This window comes from Giraffa tippelskirchi, chromosome 5, assembly GCF_054371585.1.
Source record: "Giraffa tippelskirchi isolate mGirTip1 chromosome 5, T2T-mGirTip1v1.2.pri, whole genome shotgun sequence".
Lineage (NCBI taxonomy): Eukaryota > Metazoa > Chordata > Mammalia > Artiodactyla > Giraffidae > Giraffa > Giraffa tippelskirchi.
The window spans coordinates 149,350,167-149,365,878 of record NC_137279.1 but is presented as its reverse complement, the minus strand read 5'-3'; the positions used below and the strand labels follow the sequence as shown (position 1 = coordinate 149,365,878).

At 36.1% G+C, this 15,712-nt stretch overlaps 1 protein-coding gene across 1 annotated transcript in view; it reads right to left on the bottom strand.

Annotated features, from left to right (window-relative positions):
* The window catches only part of NEGR1 (neuronal growth regulator 1), a 960,822-nt gene that overhangs the window by 107,583 nt on the left and 837,527 nt on the right, over window positions 1-15,712 (bottom strand). The gene's annotated exons all lie outside the window — the stretch shown is intronic.

The window sequence follows — 15,712 nt, the reverse complement described above, 5'->3', positions numbered from 1 at the left end:
AACTCATTGCACAGATCCACTTCTTTCTTGAAGCATCCTCTAAGTCTAGTCTCCCTCACTGATACTCTATTCTTCTAATTATCTACAGTAGTATATACTGAGTATCATTTTAGTTAGGTAATAAGCAGATATGATAATCAAAGTTTTGGATTTGGGGAACCAAGAAAATTTAGTAATCTAGTAACTTCGAAAATAAGGGGGAAGTACAAGAAGGGAAGAAAAAAACTATCTATATAATGCTATGTAAAGGTGAAAGAAAAATAAGAGGGTAGTGATGTTGACAAGATGATATTAGCATAAGGAACAACTGCAATAAAGAAACAGTTCAACAGTTCTATCAACATTTAATGAGTACATGATAGACACTGAAAATGTGCCACCAACTCTCCAATAATGAATGTCTGATCAAAATAACTGATAATATGAAAGTAACTGATAATTATTCCAACATTTTATTTTTTGATAGAAAATTATTCTAGATGCTGCCTCTGGCTGGTAGTTTACTCCTTTATTATAATTTTTCTTATTTCCTTTTCCTATGTAAAATGCCAGTTGTCAATGAGGGGTTCCTGCCCAGTTTAACAGAAAGGGACAATTCTAAGTAATGTATTATATTCCAAGATAGAAAGAGTAGTGATGAACAACATATAAGTAAAGCAATATGGAAACAGGGCATCAGAAACCAGAAGGAATGATGGAGTTAAAGGGCCAGCAATGGGCTCCATTGGCATCTGCAATTAGTTTGGGAAAGGTAGTCATGGAAACTTAGAGAAGTCCTGAAATCAGAAATGATGATGAGTTGCTTCTTGGTTTGAGTACAACAGTGGGTAGTAAAAGAGGGGGTAGAAAGAATGAAGATACTTATTGCCTAGAAGTGTGATATCTTTTCTTTGTATAACACATCTTCCTTTCCTGGTTTTACTTTTACTTCTTTGAGAACTGTAAGGGGGACAGAATTCACATTTCCTTGGGCTGAGATTATGACAGACTGTATTCTTTTATTTTTATCCCAGTATAATGCCTTTCAGAAAGAAAAACATCTCAAATAGGCATCCTGGAGGGTCCTGAAGGACCCTAAATTGGGACAATTCTGTAAAAACAGAATGTTTGATTATCTGCTCGTTCTGTTCAAATAACACTACAGGTCCTGGCTGAGCTAGGGAGATATGCAGTAGATCAGTAACAAGGCAAGAATTCATTATTTACCTGCTAGAGTCCGATGATAACCTACCAACAGAATAAATGTGTAAATCCCGACTTTATAAGCAGTCATCACATTCCACTAGACCCCTTCCTAGATAGTTAAACCACCTGCAACGTTGCTGACATCTACCCTCTATACTGGAAAATTGATCAATCAAAACAAGACATTCAATTTCGATGTGCTTAATTTGGTTTCTATTTGAAGCATTAGCTTTTATGAATTAGATAAGCAGAGCACAGTGTGTCCAGTTTTAGAATACTATCTAACTCCAAATACTAGAAAGAATTGGGGGAAAAGCTTATTAATGTTGACATTTCCAATAAGAAATGCATATTTAGTTGAAGTGATGTTAGCTAATACTTTACATACTGGGTTGGTAAATATTAATCAATCGGCAGATGGTGCTATTCTTGGGTAAAGAGAAACCATTCTTTCTGGATGAAAGAGACGCATTTATTCAGCAAACAACATATATCTTTATGATATTCTTTATTCATATAGTTTTCTGAAATAATACCATATGCTATCATAAACAAATATGGGAATATTAGGGCTTACCCTGCAGACTGTTTGAAATATATATTTCTCCTTTCAGAATAAAAATTTATGCTTATTTCATAGTTTAAATTTTTTCCACATATGCTTTTCTTAAGACAATTTGAGAACCTTTTTGAAACTGAGGGCTTTTAATCTCTTTATTGAGATCGGATGAATAAATTACTTTCACATAATCAAGGTAAATGATTCCCCAGACTAGAACTAGTTTGTTGTTTCTCTAAATTTTGGTGGTTTAAGAACTCATATTTTGTTTTGTTTTAAATATATAATCTCCACTGTTTAAGAAGCTAGATAGAAAAGATGAAGAAAAATACATAATTGTAAAATATACAGATGTAAATACATTCCTTTTACAGAAAGATGAACATAGATCAAACAAAATATCTCAGGTAAAATAAAACACTGTTTTCTATGAATAGAATATCCTTTTCCATTTGTTAATATCTGTTTCCTTCAGAATAGAATGTTAACTTGTATAATTTCTATGTTTTACTCAGAACAGGAGCTAAATGAGATAGAATTCATCTCATATCTTTTTATTTTACAGAAACAAATGTACACTGAATTAAAACTTCTGTACTAATAGCCTCCATGGCCCCAACACACTATTAAAAACTCAGATGAGTTTATTAATAATTATTGAAATGAATATTGTTTCTATAAGTCTGAGCTTGGGCCTATCTAATAAAATGTACAAACCGAACAACAGGGACTGTCTCACAGCTGAGAGGTAATGGCCATTTAGTATCCCATTTCCTGGGAATGGTTTAGCAGTTCTCTGCATGTGTCATGATGAAGTTCATTGCACTCAAAATCACAACAATGTAAACATGGCTTTGTCTCTCTCAAACACTTTCTTTCGGGTTAGGAAGTATCCTGCAGTAAGATACCATGATGGGCTAGTTGACTTCGCAAGGTCTTTTAATCTATGAAGTGAAAATTAATATCCTTTCATCAGACAAGCCTGGTATCCAATTATCAGTGGAGCAGGCGTTGTGCTTTTCTGCTGGGTATAAAGAAAAGGGATGCGTACATCATGCTTCAGGAGGTGTACCAATATAGGTATATTGACACTCTGCTGTGCTGCTATCCTGAAGGCAAACTGCTCCAGTGTGCAGCAACCTCCTGCAGTCCCTCCAAATATCAAAAATGAAAAGCACAGCTATGAAAGGTCCAGGTTTGGCTCTCTTCATCAGTATATTATGGGAATGTAACTCATACAGCTGCTATGGGTACCTGCTATCTGCCAGATCCCCTTGCTTCCGTTTCTTCTGCCCACTGGGTAGAGCCAGTCATTTCCAAAAGGTAATTTGCAGTCGATTATGCAATCTGCCAGACCCAATCAATGTGCATACTCATGACCACTCATAAGATTATTTGCCTTAATCATGGGAGACCTCGAGGTGACTACTCCACCATAGGGAGTATATTCAGTGGAGATAGTCATGGGGGTGCTCACTATTCAGCTGCCTGCCAGGTCTCTTGACTTCCATTATTTTCAAATTTTGGATGCAGCCAGTTCTAGCCAAAGTCACTTCAAAGGCAAATCCATTCGCTATCAGTGAGAAACCCTCCACTGACTACTGACTTCTGAGGCAGGAGGATAATACAAAGACCTTGAGAACACTTCAGGATTCAGGCTTTTTTGTTTTCTCTCTCTCTTTCTCTTTTTTAAAATTGATGTTAGTTTTCAGAAAGAGTTTATTCTATGTAGCAAAATAAACTTTCCTTAACAGAATAGTCTTCTAAAAATCAAGCCTTTTGTTGGAATTTATTGGGTTTGTGATACCTTTCCATATGTTTAAATCAGTTTGACTTGTTTTTTGTACTCATAAAATTATTTTTAAAAAGTGAACTGGATCATCATATTTCAACACATTCACAGGGATTTTGCCTTATAGATCTTGGAAGTATATAATCGCTTAGTACAGAGAAGGCAAAGATTTATCATGTGTGTTGCTATTCTTTCTTGCTTTACACATTATTATATACATGTAATATAATGTGTGTATAATGTAATATAATGTATATATTCACACACACACATATGGCACTATCATAGGCACTCAGAATGCAACAGAAAACAAACAAGACAATGCTCCTGCCTTCATGATGCATGCTTATATTCTAGTGGGGACAGAAACATTGGTTCCCTTATCCAGCATTATTTCTTCTTGAGCCTGACAGAACCATGGCATCCTTCCCAACATTTGCTCCAGATGGTTACTACCAATCAGTGAGAACATCCAGGCAGAAAGAGACCTAGTGGTCATCTCTATCTAGTGCAGCAGTAGAGAAAAAGCTCAACCACAAAACAAAGTTTACACTTCTTTACACAGAAACACCTGAACCAAAATATTTAAGCCATAATAAATGCTAGATCAACATATGGGCCACTGATTATATAACCAAAACTACTTCTCAACACTAAATTTTACTAAACTTTCAAATAATGTGATTCTGTTTATTGAATTAAACTTCAATTTTACAAATAAAAAGTGTTTATTTGTTAACAGATTGTAACAAATAACAGAGAAATGTTCATGTGCCAAAAAATCAAATATAATGCCAAAACAGTCACTTGTACAAAAAGAAATTTGTACAAATTGTACAAAAAATAAATTGCACAATTTCTTCTGTACATATAAATATATTTCAGAAAAATGATCTGTGATTAACTTTTAACTCACCATGTCATAGATTAATATGGCTACAGCTGTATTATATATATTTTTTCAATGACATATTACTTTTTTTAAAAATTATTATTCAAGTATAGTTGGTTTATAATGTGTTAGTTTCAGGTGTACAGCAAAGTGGTTCAGTTATACATATACATATATTCATTATTTTTCAGATTCTTTTGCCATATTAGTTATTACAGAATATTGAGTAGAGTTCCCTGTGCTATACAAGAGGTCCTTGTGGATTATCTATTTCACATATAGTAGTGAAAGTGAAAGTGATAGTCACTAAGTCATGTCGGACTCTTTGCAACCCCACAGATCGTAGTCTGCCAGGTTCCCCAGTCCATGTATGTTAATCCCAAATTCCTAATTTATCCCTGATAATTCAATGAATAAAATAAACTTTAACCTTATGATGAAGTAAATATTTTCAACAAGATAATGTAATTTGCCATCAGGTCAGTTCAGTTCAGTTCAGTTGCTCAGTCGTGTCCGACTCTTTGCGACCCCATGAACCACAGCACGCCATGGTTATTCAGTCAGAAGCCAAATCTTTTGGAAAAGGAAGATACACTCAGACCTGAAGGTTGTAGGGTTGCGTGTACACATAATTCTCTCAAGCCTTGACATGTCTCCTCAGGCACAGTTTTAGTCAGTAAAACTGTCTTGGCCTGAGACGTTACAATGCTCTCCAAATCTACGGCTGACTTCTGGGATTGGCTTGGTGACTTTGCCTATCCATGCTACAAAGAACTTTTGCAGTGTGACTTGGGAAGAGGCAGTAAAATGAAGGCAAGGCATTTTGATTGCTTTGCAGACACCTTAACTGCAATCCATAGCACATTCAGCCTAATAAACTATGCAAAGCTAGGTGATTGGTTAATATAAAAGGAAGAGTAACATTCTATGCTTAAGTGAGGTTAGGAAATCCTGAATTAAACAATTTATCAGGTTTGTTTATTGCAGGTTCCCCTCCCCCCCCACCCCGGAATCTCTACTGTGTTTAATGTATAACCCAAATCTTCAAGGCAATGACCTAGTACTCAGAATCTCCAAATCTATTTGGCCAATAGAAACATTTTGTCTCAAAATATTCTGGAAGACTAGTATTTGTGGCCAAGTATATAAATTTCCCTTTATCTTCAAAAGCCTTTGTTTCACTGTTACACATCACATGCATTGCATTTAATTGTTCATCAAAGGATTAACTAAACAAAGTGGAAAGAATTTAGTTTTCAAGAGCCCTGAGACTTCCACAGAAGTTCCACAGAGTTGAAGCATTATTTTTACTTACTGATTTTATGTAGATCCCTGTCAGGATGTTGTAAAATAAATCATCTGATAGGGAATGCTTCTCTGGTTGTGTTGAGATAAGCTGAATCAAAGAGAGAGATATCCTTTTGCTAAAGTTCTCATGGTCACAAAATATCAGCATATGTGTTTTCACCAAGATGATTAGTGAAAGACACACAGAGTCAATATTAAATATAACTGATATGAACAGCCTTGTAGTGTAAATAAACACATAATAAGGCATATCTTTCTTCTTTTTCACACAAACTTGAGTTGGACAAGTTCTATATGAGCATTTTAGAAAAAAGAAATCTCAAAGAATACATTCATTTTAGAGTTTCATATTTTAGTATACACAGTATAATTACATGCTGTAGACATGGGTGGATTCATTGGGAATGGGTTCAAGTGGGAACTACAGGATTTTGCATGGAAATAAATTATAAAATGTGATACATGAGAAGCTCCATGATATTTTTCTTAACTAAAGTACCATTATTGTTGTTTATTCTCAAACTAAAACCAGATTTTCTCTCAAAATAGAAATATTTCTTCCATTTTATAGAATCAAATGTTACATCTTAAAAATAACTGTCAATTACATGAAAATAAATATTTTCTGATGTGAAATGTGTTCTGTTGGGAATAGTAAATGTAAAAATAGTTCTTACTGCCCCCCTCATATTTTTTAAGTAAAGCAATATAAAAGTATTTAACATGATGCTTTACTAAAAAATCCGCCTGCAATGCAGGAGACCCTGGTTTGATTCCTGGGTTAGGAAGATGTGTTGGAGAAGGGATAGGCTACCTACACTAGTATTCTAGGGCTTCCCTTGTGGCTCAGCTGGTAAAGAATCCACCCACAGTGCAGGAGACCTGGGTTTGATCCCTGGGTTGAAAAGATCCCCTGGAGAAGGGAAAGGCTACCCACTCCAGTATTCTGGCCTGGAGAATTCCATGGACTGTGTAGTCCATGAGGTCCCAAGGAGTTGGATACGATTGTGTGACTTTCATTCACTTTCTTTCTTTTGTTAAAAAAAGTAAAAATAAAAACGTTTTATTTGTAATAACTGGACTGTATTTAAGGAAAAATAATCTCTATTTTTTAGTGTCTATTTTTGCATTGTTTTGAATGGTATTTAGCTGAATGCAGTATATGCAAGGACTGAACATCAGTGATACGAAATTTGTCTTTTGTTTGCTCAGAGAAAAACTATATACAATATTTTTAAGCCAAGTAATACTTGGAAACAGATACTAACTAAAATGTTAAAATTGTGTACATAAAATATGTTACAGGAATAAAACACAAAAGGAACTATGGTTATTAAAAAAGTAACAGTTTTGTTGTATATATAACATGGATAAGAAATACCACAAATACATAGCAAACTAATAAATATGACATTAATTTTTGTGTGTATGTGTAAACTGAGCATGTTTAGTTCACTAATTTGTTAACTATATTTTCATACCTATTTTCTGTCTGACTGATGCAGAAATCTGTTCCCATTTCTACCTCCCAAAAAGTGAGCTTATAAGGAAAAGTACCCAGAGTGGTTTTTATCTTGGCGAATCAGCTATCACTTAAGAGTCTGGTTCTTAGTGTTTTAAGACCAGAGACCTATTTTTTCTATGTTCTCTAACTGTTAGAATTGGGTGAAGGAACGTTGCTGCATAAATTTAGAAGAAGCTGGAGAATAAATGCCATCTAAATGTATATTAAAAACTGTGTTTGATCAGATCTTTCTCCTGAAAGCAAACCAACATTACCACTGATATTTACCTTTATTAAGAACATTAGATTTTATATATTTTTTATAAAAATATCTCAAAGCCCTAATAGGGATATATTTTAATCTTAATTTTATAGAAGAAACTGAGGCTCAGAGAAATTATGATCACACAGGTAGTAAATTACAAAGTCAAATTCAAACTGAGGTCTTAGCTTATTTTGATACAGTGTTTCTTGAGATATGTATGAATTCCTTTTAAAGCAGTAATATGATCTTGTGGACATGAGACTATGTGCATGGATCTGGAATTTTTAAAGCTTCTTCGTTATTCACTGTAAACAGAATGTATTTTTTTTTTTTTTGTATCTGGCAACATATTTTGATGATTATCATTAGGGAAAGGAAAGGATAATCATTTAAAAAAAGAAAGATAAAATTTAAGAATTCTCATAGAATTTGTGAGCCCTTAACAGCATGGGTGAGAATCTCAGCTGGGAAGCTGGTGTATTTTTAAGATCACAGGATTTTGAGTCAGATAAAGCCTGACAACAAATGGCTTGCTTATTTATTAACTCTTCCAACTTCAGTTTCTTCTGTATAACTTGGGATGAAAATATACACTCTTAGGGTTGTCATGAAGATTATCTGAGATAATATATTTAAAATTATTTAATACAGTGTCTACCACAGTGTAAATGCTTAATAAATGATAATGACTGTGGTTTGGATTTTCACCTCAGTGCTGTCCCCACTAAGTCATGCTAACCTTCTTCCCAGTTATCATAATGTTCCTCATCAAGCCTAGAATCAGATTCAGCCCCAGGAGTCCATTGTTCTCTATGAGGTAAAGACAGGTGCATTTGTCTGCCAAAAACAACAACAACGAACTCTCCTGTACAGGACTTAGATGGACAATAAATGGTTTTGTTTCAATGATTCCCTTGGCAGCCTACCAATCCCCACCCTACATTCTTTAATTAGACAGGTTAGGATCTACAAACTGTTTATAAGACAAAGGCCTGCAACCCTTCTTTGTTGAAAGTAATGTTCAAGCCTTTGCTCTTTACTCTTGGAAGGCAAACATATTTCTAAGTTTTTAAAGTAGCACTTAATTTTGGTTTATGTGTACTACTTATTATGAAAAATATCTGGATGAAAAATATGTAAAGTCCACTAATCCACAGCTCCTATCTGGTGTTACAGGTATGGTTGAGACAGGGAAAGGCAACAGGAAAGTGCAAAGGGAGAAAATGGAAAAGCAATGTGAAATCGACCTTAAGAAGGTAAAAGGTATCCTACTTTTATCTACTCCAAGGAGCTTTCTGTCACTCCATCCCAATCTAGAGACTTTGAAAGGGTCATTTCTCTCTGGTTAAATGAGCCCCGTGGAAATTTTTACATTTGCATGCACAAGACCTATGGTTTATGCAATTTGCCAGAGTGATAGACAAGTTAGATGGACTTGCCAGTCTTGGGAATTTTAACTAGAAGCCTGACCGTATGGGAATTTGTAGAACTGCTTTCTTTCACTTGAGCTTAGTTTCAGGGCTTCTGACCTGGGCCAGAGACTTATGTCTGAGCTGAATATTCTTCATTCTAACTTCCTGGATTCAGTGCAGATATTTCAGAATAAACTATATTCACAAAAGTGCTATGAATGCACCTGACTGGGAAATAGTCAATTTAACTAAGCTCATAAAGAACACTAAGGCAATTTCACAGCTGATTTAGATCTATAAACATTTTATACACTTTTTACAGGAAAGTCATTGAATTTAAGAGTTTAAGATCATCTGGCCAATCACTCCATTTTACAGTCTATATTCCCAGGAGAATGGAAGTTCCTTGAGGACAAGAACCACAACTTATTAGTCAATATTTTGAATGAGTTGAGACACACCTAAAATCCTAAACTAGCAAAGAACTTGATTTCAGGTGTTTTTTTTTTGATAACTAACAATGTCCTAATCACTGTGTCATTTTGCCTATTTCTTAGTCTCAAACAAATGAAATATTAAATACAAATATACAGTGTGATATAGCGTGCTTCAGTAACCAAGCTATATTTTTCATTTTTCAATTGGCAGTGGGTTTGGGCAACAATTTCATATGTTGCTATTAAGTCTATAGAAGCAACCTTTCTTCAAGGGGTTAGCACAAATCACACTCTGGTAAATATTACTGTAGGAGGCAAGAAGTTGATAAAAAAAGTCAACAAAAATCAGTAGTACATGGAAAGGACACCTGTAGTCTTTTAGTAGCGACTATAGCACAGAGATGCCACCTAGTGACTGCATTCTTCTGGCTCTAAAAAACACACATCCGTTAGCATGAACAATGAGATTTGTGTATATTTCAGGTCACCTTTAAATACATTATAGTACAAATTACCTATTCATAATTATCTCTGCTCTGTCAAATGCAGAAGATAAATAGAGTAATGCTCTTCAAACCTTTAAAAGCCACAAAACCAAAAAAAAATGTATAATATGTTTATATAAGTTTTCTGCTCCTCATGCATGCATATATCCCCATAAATAAATAAATCCCATACACAGAATTATTAACACATAACATGATGAAAAGGATAGTAAACATTCTTGTCTTCACTATTATATTTTAGTATTATAGCCTAAGATTATTATTGTTTTTAATTTATCACACTGTGTGAAAGTCGGCTCAGTTGTGTCCAACTCTTTGTGACTCCATTGACTGTAGTCCATGGAATTCTCTAGACCAGAATACTGGAGTGGGTAGCATTTCCCTTCTCCAGGTGATCTTCCCAACCCAGGGATCGAACCCAGGTCTCCTATGTTGCAGGAGGATTCTTTACCAGCTGAGCCACAAGGGAAGCCCATCACACTGTGTAGCACATGACAGATATTTGAGAAAGGGCTCTGAATGAGTGAATGAATTAATGAATGGATAACCAAATGAGTCTTAAATAAGGAATTTCAAGAGAGACATTACCTTGGAAAATTGTACAGGAAAGATTATCCTATCTAGATGACCAAGAGTAAGACATATATCTATCTGGATAGGGTATAGTCTCATTTTGAAATCTGAGAGAAATCTGCAAACCAAAGATCTCTGGTGATTCAAGTTGAGAAGAGTGGCAGAAGAAGAAGTAAAATCAGAAACAGGACACAAAAAGGGCAATAAATGAAATATGAGGACAGCTAAGATGTATCCTGATTTCTGTCTACTTGGCAGTGGAAATAACTTCTAATAAAATATTCTTATTCAAGATTTGGATCTAGTCAATTACTGTTATGAATTGTAAAGTGGCTATGTAAGATGCTCCTGTTTCCCTTTCTCTCTCCACCTCTTCTTTCTCCCTCTCTTTCACACACACACACACACATACAATGCTTTCTTAAAGTCATGCCATTAGTAAAAGCCTAAGCTCTTATGTTCACATGTATGGTTGCCTAACAATTGTAATGTCCTGCTGAACTGATTGGTGCTACTCTGGTAAAACTCTGAGAGCTGGACCATAAAGAAGGTAGAGTGCTGGAGAATTGATGCCTTTGAACTGTGGTGCTGGAGAAGGATCTGGAGAGTCCCTTGCACAGCAAAGAGATCAAACTAGTCAATCTTAAGGGAAATCAACCCTGAATACTTGTTGGAGGGACTGAGGCTGGAACTGAAACTCTTGTATTTTGGTCATCTGATGAGACCAGCTGACTCATTGGAAAAGTCCCTGATTCTGGGAAAGATTGAAGGCAGAAGGAGAAGAGGGCATCAGAGGATGAGATGGATGGATGACATCACTGATGCAATGAACATGAACTTGGGCAAACTTCGGGAGATGGGAAGGACAGAGAGGCCTGGCGTGTTTCAGTCCATGGGGTTGCAAAGGGTCAGACATGACTGGGCAACTGAACAATACAACACTCTGATAAAAGCAATAAGTAAATGCAATGAAATTTCAGAATTGGAAAGATTTTGATTGCCCAATTGCATGATCAGAGATAGTCCTATTACATACATGAACCAGTTAATGGTATTTTGAAAAACACTAACATTATCTCTCTTCCAAATCTGTAAGACATAAGATGTGATATTAAAGAATGGCATTTATTTTGTTTGTCTGTTTGTTTAGATGAGTAAAACACAGTTGGAATATTTCAGGAAGGAAACTAATTGAGGTATTACTTGAAAAAAATGCCCAAACAGGGGCTTCTCAATCTATAATGACTCAGATTTGTGATCATTATCAAGGAGCCACTCAGCAGATAATTAGGGTTGTTAGATGGTTGTGACAATGGGATGGGGATATAAGTAAAAATCTGAACATTATGTAGGAAAATGCCTTACAAAAAATACTTACTGAATTTTTGGGTCTTTGGGTAAATTATTTAACTTCCCTAAATTTCAAACTCCTTACCTGTAAAATGTTAATACAAACAATTCATATATCACAAGATTATTCTGAGAAATAGATGCTTGTTGAAAATACATTTTAAAGTTGTAATTCACTTTGAAATATGAGTTATATTTATCACCATCTTCAGACAAGCACAAAACAGCGTTGTCTATTTGCAAAGTCTTTATTTAGGCTAATTGGAACAACAGACTGGTTCCAAATAGGAAAAGGAGTACGTCAAGGCTGTATATTGTCACCCTGCTTATTTAACTTATATGCAGAGTACATCATGAGAAACGCTGGGCTGGAAGAAACACAAGCTGGAATCAAGATTGCCGGGAGAAATATCAATAACCTCAGATATGCGGATGACACCACCCTTACGGCAGAAAGTGAAGAAGAACTAAAGAGCCTCTTAATGAAAGTGAAGGAGGAGAGTGAAAAAGTTGGCTTAAAGCTCAACGTTCAGAAAACTAAGATCATGGCATCTGGTCCCATCACTTCATGGGAAATAGATGGGGAAACAGTAGAAACAGTGTCAGACTTTACTTTTTTGGGCTCCAGAATCACTGCTGATGGTGACTGCAGCCATGAAATTAAAAGACGCTTACTACTTGGAAGGAAGGTTATGGCCAACCTAGATAGCATGTTTAAAAGCAGAGACATTACTTTGCTAACAAAAGTCCGTCTAGTCAAGACTATGGTTTTTCCAGTGGTCATGTATGGATGTGAGAGTTGGACGGTGAAGAAAGCTGAGTGCCACAGAATTGATGCTTTTGAACTGTGGTGTTGGAGAAGACTCTTGAGAGTTTCTTGGACTGCAAGGAGATACAATCAATCCATCCTAAAAGAGATCAATCCTGGGTGTTCATTGGAAGGTCTGATGTTGAAGCTGAAACTCCAATACTTTGGCCACCTCATGCGAAGGGTTGACTCATTGGAAAAGACCCTAATGCTGGGTAGGATTGGGGGCGGGAGGAGAAGGGGACGACAGAGGATGAGATGGTTGGATGGCATCACCGACTCGATGAACATGGGTTTGGGTAGACTCCGGGAGTTGGTGATGGACAGAGAGGCCTGGCGTGCTGCAATTCATGGGGTCGCAGAGAGTTGGACACGACTGAGTGACTGAACTGAACTGAAGGTAAATAATGGAGAAAAGATTCAAAATCAAATATTATAGCTGATTTGGTGATTAGGCAGAGGCCTGGCCTCTGGATCCCTAGGTTACTGATTTATGTGCCAACAGAAACACTCTTTTGCCTAATCATATTCATTCAATGTGCATAGCTAATTTTGAAATTTGTACCATTAGACATAAATTATTTAGGATTAAGTAGGCAGCTCCTTTTAAAACACAAATAGGAAGGTGCATATTGAGGTTGTCATTAAGACTGTCACATCAGCATGCACTGGTTTAACAGATATACTAATAATAACTGGCTGAAATTTGTTCATTTCAGGCTACAGGCATTGTCCTGGATTCTTAGTAGAGTGAGATGCCCTGGGCTAGGAGGCCTGATTGAGGATACAGTTGTTCTACAGGAGCTAAGGGGCTTCCCTGGTGGCTCAATAGTAAAGAACCCCCCTGTCAATGCAGGGGACGTGGGTTCAATCCCTGGGTCATGAAGATCACGTGGAGAAGGGAATGGCTACCCACTCCAATGTTCTTGCCTTGGAGAATCCCATGGTCAGAGGAGCCTGGCAGGCTATAGTCCATGGGGTCACAAATGAGTTGGGCACAATTTAGTGACAAACAACAACAGGAGTCAAAAAGGCAGTAAAGTAAGTGTTGTTTCTCCAAAGGTGATAGAGAAAATCAGAAATTAGAGAGTTTACCTTCCAAGCAATTTTACCCTATTCTGCTAAATGCAAAATCTCCATTAAAACACTTTTTGTTTTTCCTTTTCAGTTTCCTTTTAGTATTTCAGAATTAGTCATCTTAAAATATATGCATTCATACTTTGGAAGACCTAGAGACAAACATTTGCTTGTTGGCATTTATAGAATTTTGCATCCAAGAACAAAGGAACTGTTTCCTACATGTATTATTGAGAGACTAATCACTTATCACACCAAAAGTCATTAACTCCAATTGTTTCAAGATTTACTAGTATTTTCGATTCTTCCCTGTATAGATTCTTTCTCTCTTGACCAGAGAGTCAGTTGGGATTTATCTCTGACGTTAAGATCTTTTAGTCTTCTTTTTATGAGTGCATATGTATATGTACAATATCAGTTCATTAGTTTTATAAAAGAATTGTAATGATGTTGACAATAATGTGGTCTGACAAATATAATCTTAATAGATACTTTTATCTCTTCTATGAATAAATAGTTTATTATAAACTTTTAATATAAAAATCAATGTTCAAATAATTTTCAAAAATTCAATATTCAAAAAAATTTCAAGAACTCATTACCTGTATATTGGAAAAAGCCAAGGAGGTCGGCAGTTTCTGAGGGGAAATATTAGATGCAGAAAAAAGGAGTTATTTGATCACTTGATGTGGTAGGTAGAATAATCACCTCCCACTGATGACTACGGACCGCTCTAGTGGCTTAGTGGTAAAGAATGGTAAAGAATCCATCTGCCAATGCAGGAGACATGAGCTTGATCCCTGGGTCAGGAACATCCCCTGGAGAAGGAAATGGCAACCCACTCCAGTATTCTTGTCTGGGAAATCCCATGGACAGAGGAGCCTGGCAGCTTACAGTCCATGAGGTCACAGAGAGTTGGACACGATTTAGGGACTAAACAACAACAGCAACAATGATGACTACATTCTAATTTGTGGAACCTATGAAGTTATTACATTACATGGAAAAGGAGAATTAAGATGGCAGATGGGATTATGGTTGCTAATCAACTGACTTTAAAATAGGGAGAATATTCTGGATTATCTGAGTGAGTTCAACGTAATTGCAGGAGTCCTTATATGTGAAAGAGTGAGGCAGAAGAGTCAATGTTACAGTGATGTAATATGAGAAACTTGAATGGCCATTGTTGTCTTTGAAGATGGAAGAGGAACATAAGTAATGGTACATGGTCTCTAGAAGCTGGAAAAGGCAAGAAAACAATTCTTCCATAAAGTGTCCAGACTACAATCCTGCTGATATTTTGATTTTAGCTGTGTGTGTGCTCAGTCATGTCCAACTCTTTGCAACTCCATGGACTGTATCCCTCCATGCTCCTCTGTCCATGGTATTCTCCAGGCAAGAATACTGGAGTGGGTTTTCATTTCCTTCTCCAGGAGATCTTCCCAACCCAGGGATCGAACCTGCATCTTGAGTCTCCTGCATCTCCTGCATTGGCAAGCAGATTATTTACCACTGTGCCACCTGGGAAGCTTCATTTCAAAGTTCTGACCTCCAGAACTATAATATATTTGTGTTGTTTTAAGCTCTTATGTTTGTGATAATTTGTTAAAGCACCAGCAGGAAACTCTTATGCTTTGGAAATTATTCATTTATTCATCCAACAATCACAAGGCTCCTAATTGTAAGACACTGCCATATTCATGTAACCAAGGTTTGGCCAGTAGTGTTGCCTTTGCAGGCTTCTGTTTTCTTTCTTTCCACTGGTAAACAGGAAGGACTAAATGAAGAACAGATTTTCCCTTTTTTACAGGAATATTGTGAGGAAATTCTACTTTCCATCAGTGTTTGGTTTTCTCCATTTTTTAGTATATATTATGGGAACTCTCTCCTAATATAAATCTGGGCTCTACACTACACTTGGAATAATTCATGCTTATTCCTTCTGAGATTTAAAATATAAATATGACTTTCAATTCTTCTAAGCATCCATCTTGCTATAATCTTTCTTGTATAAACTCACCGATTCATGTACACATTCATGCAA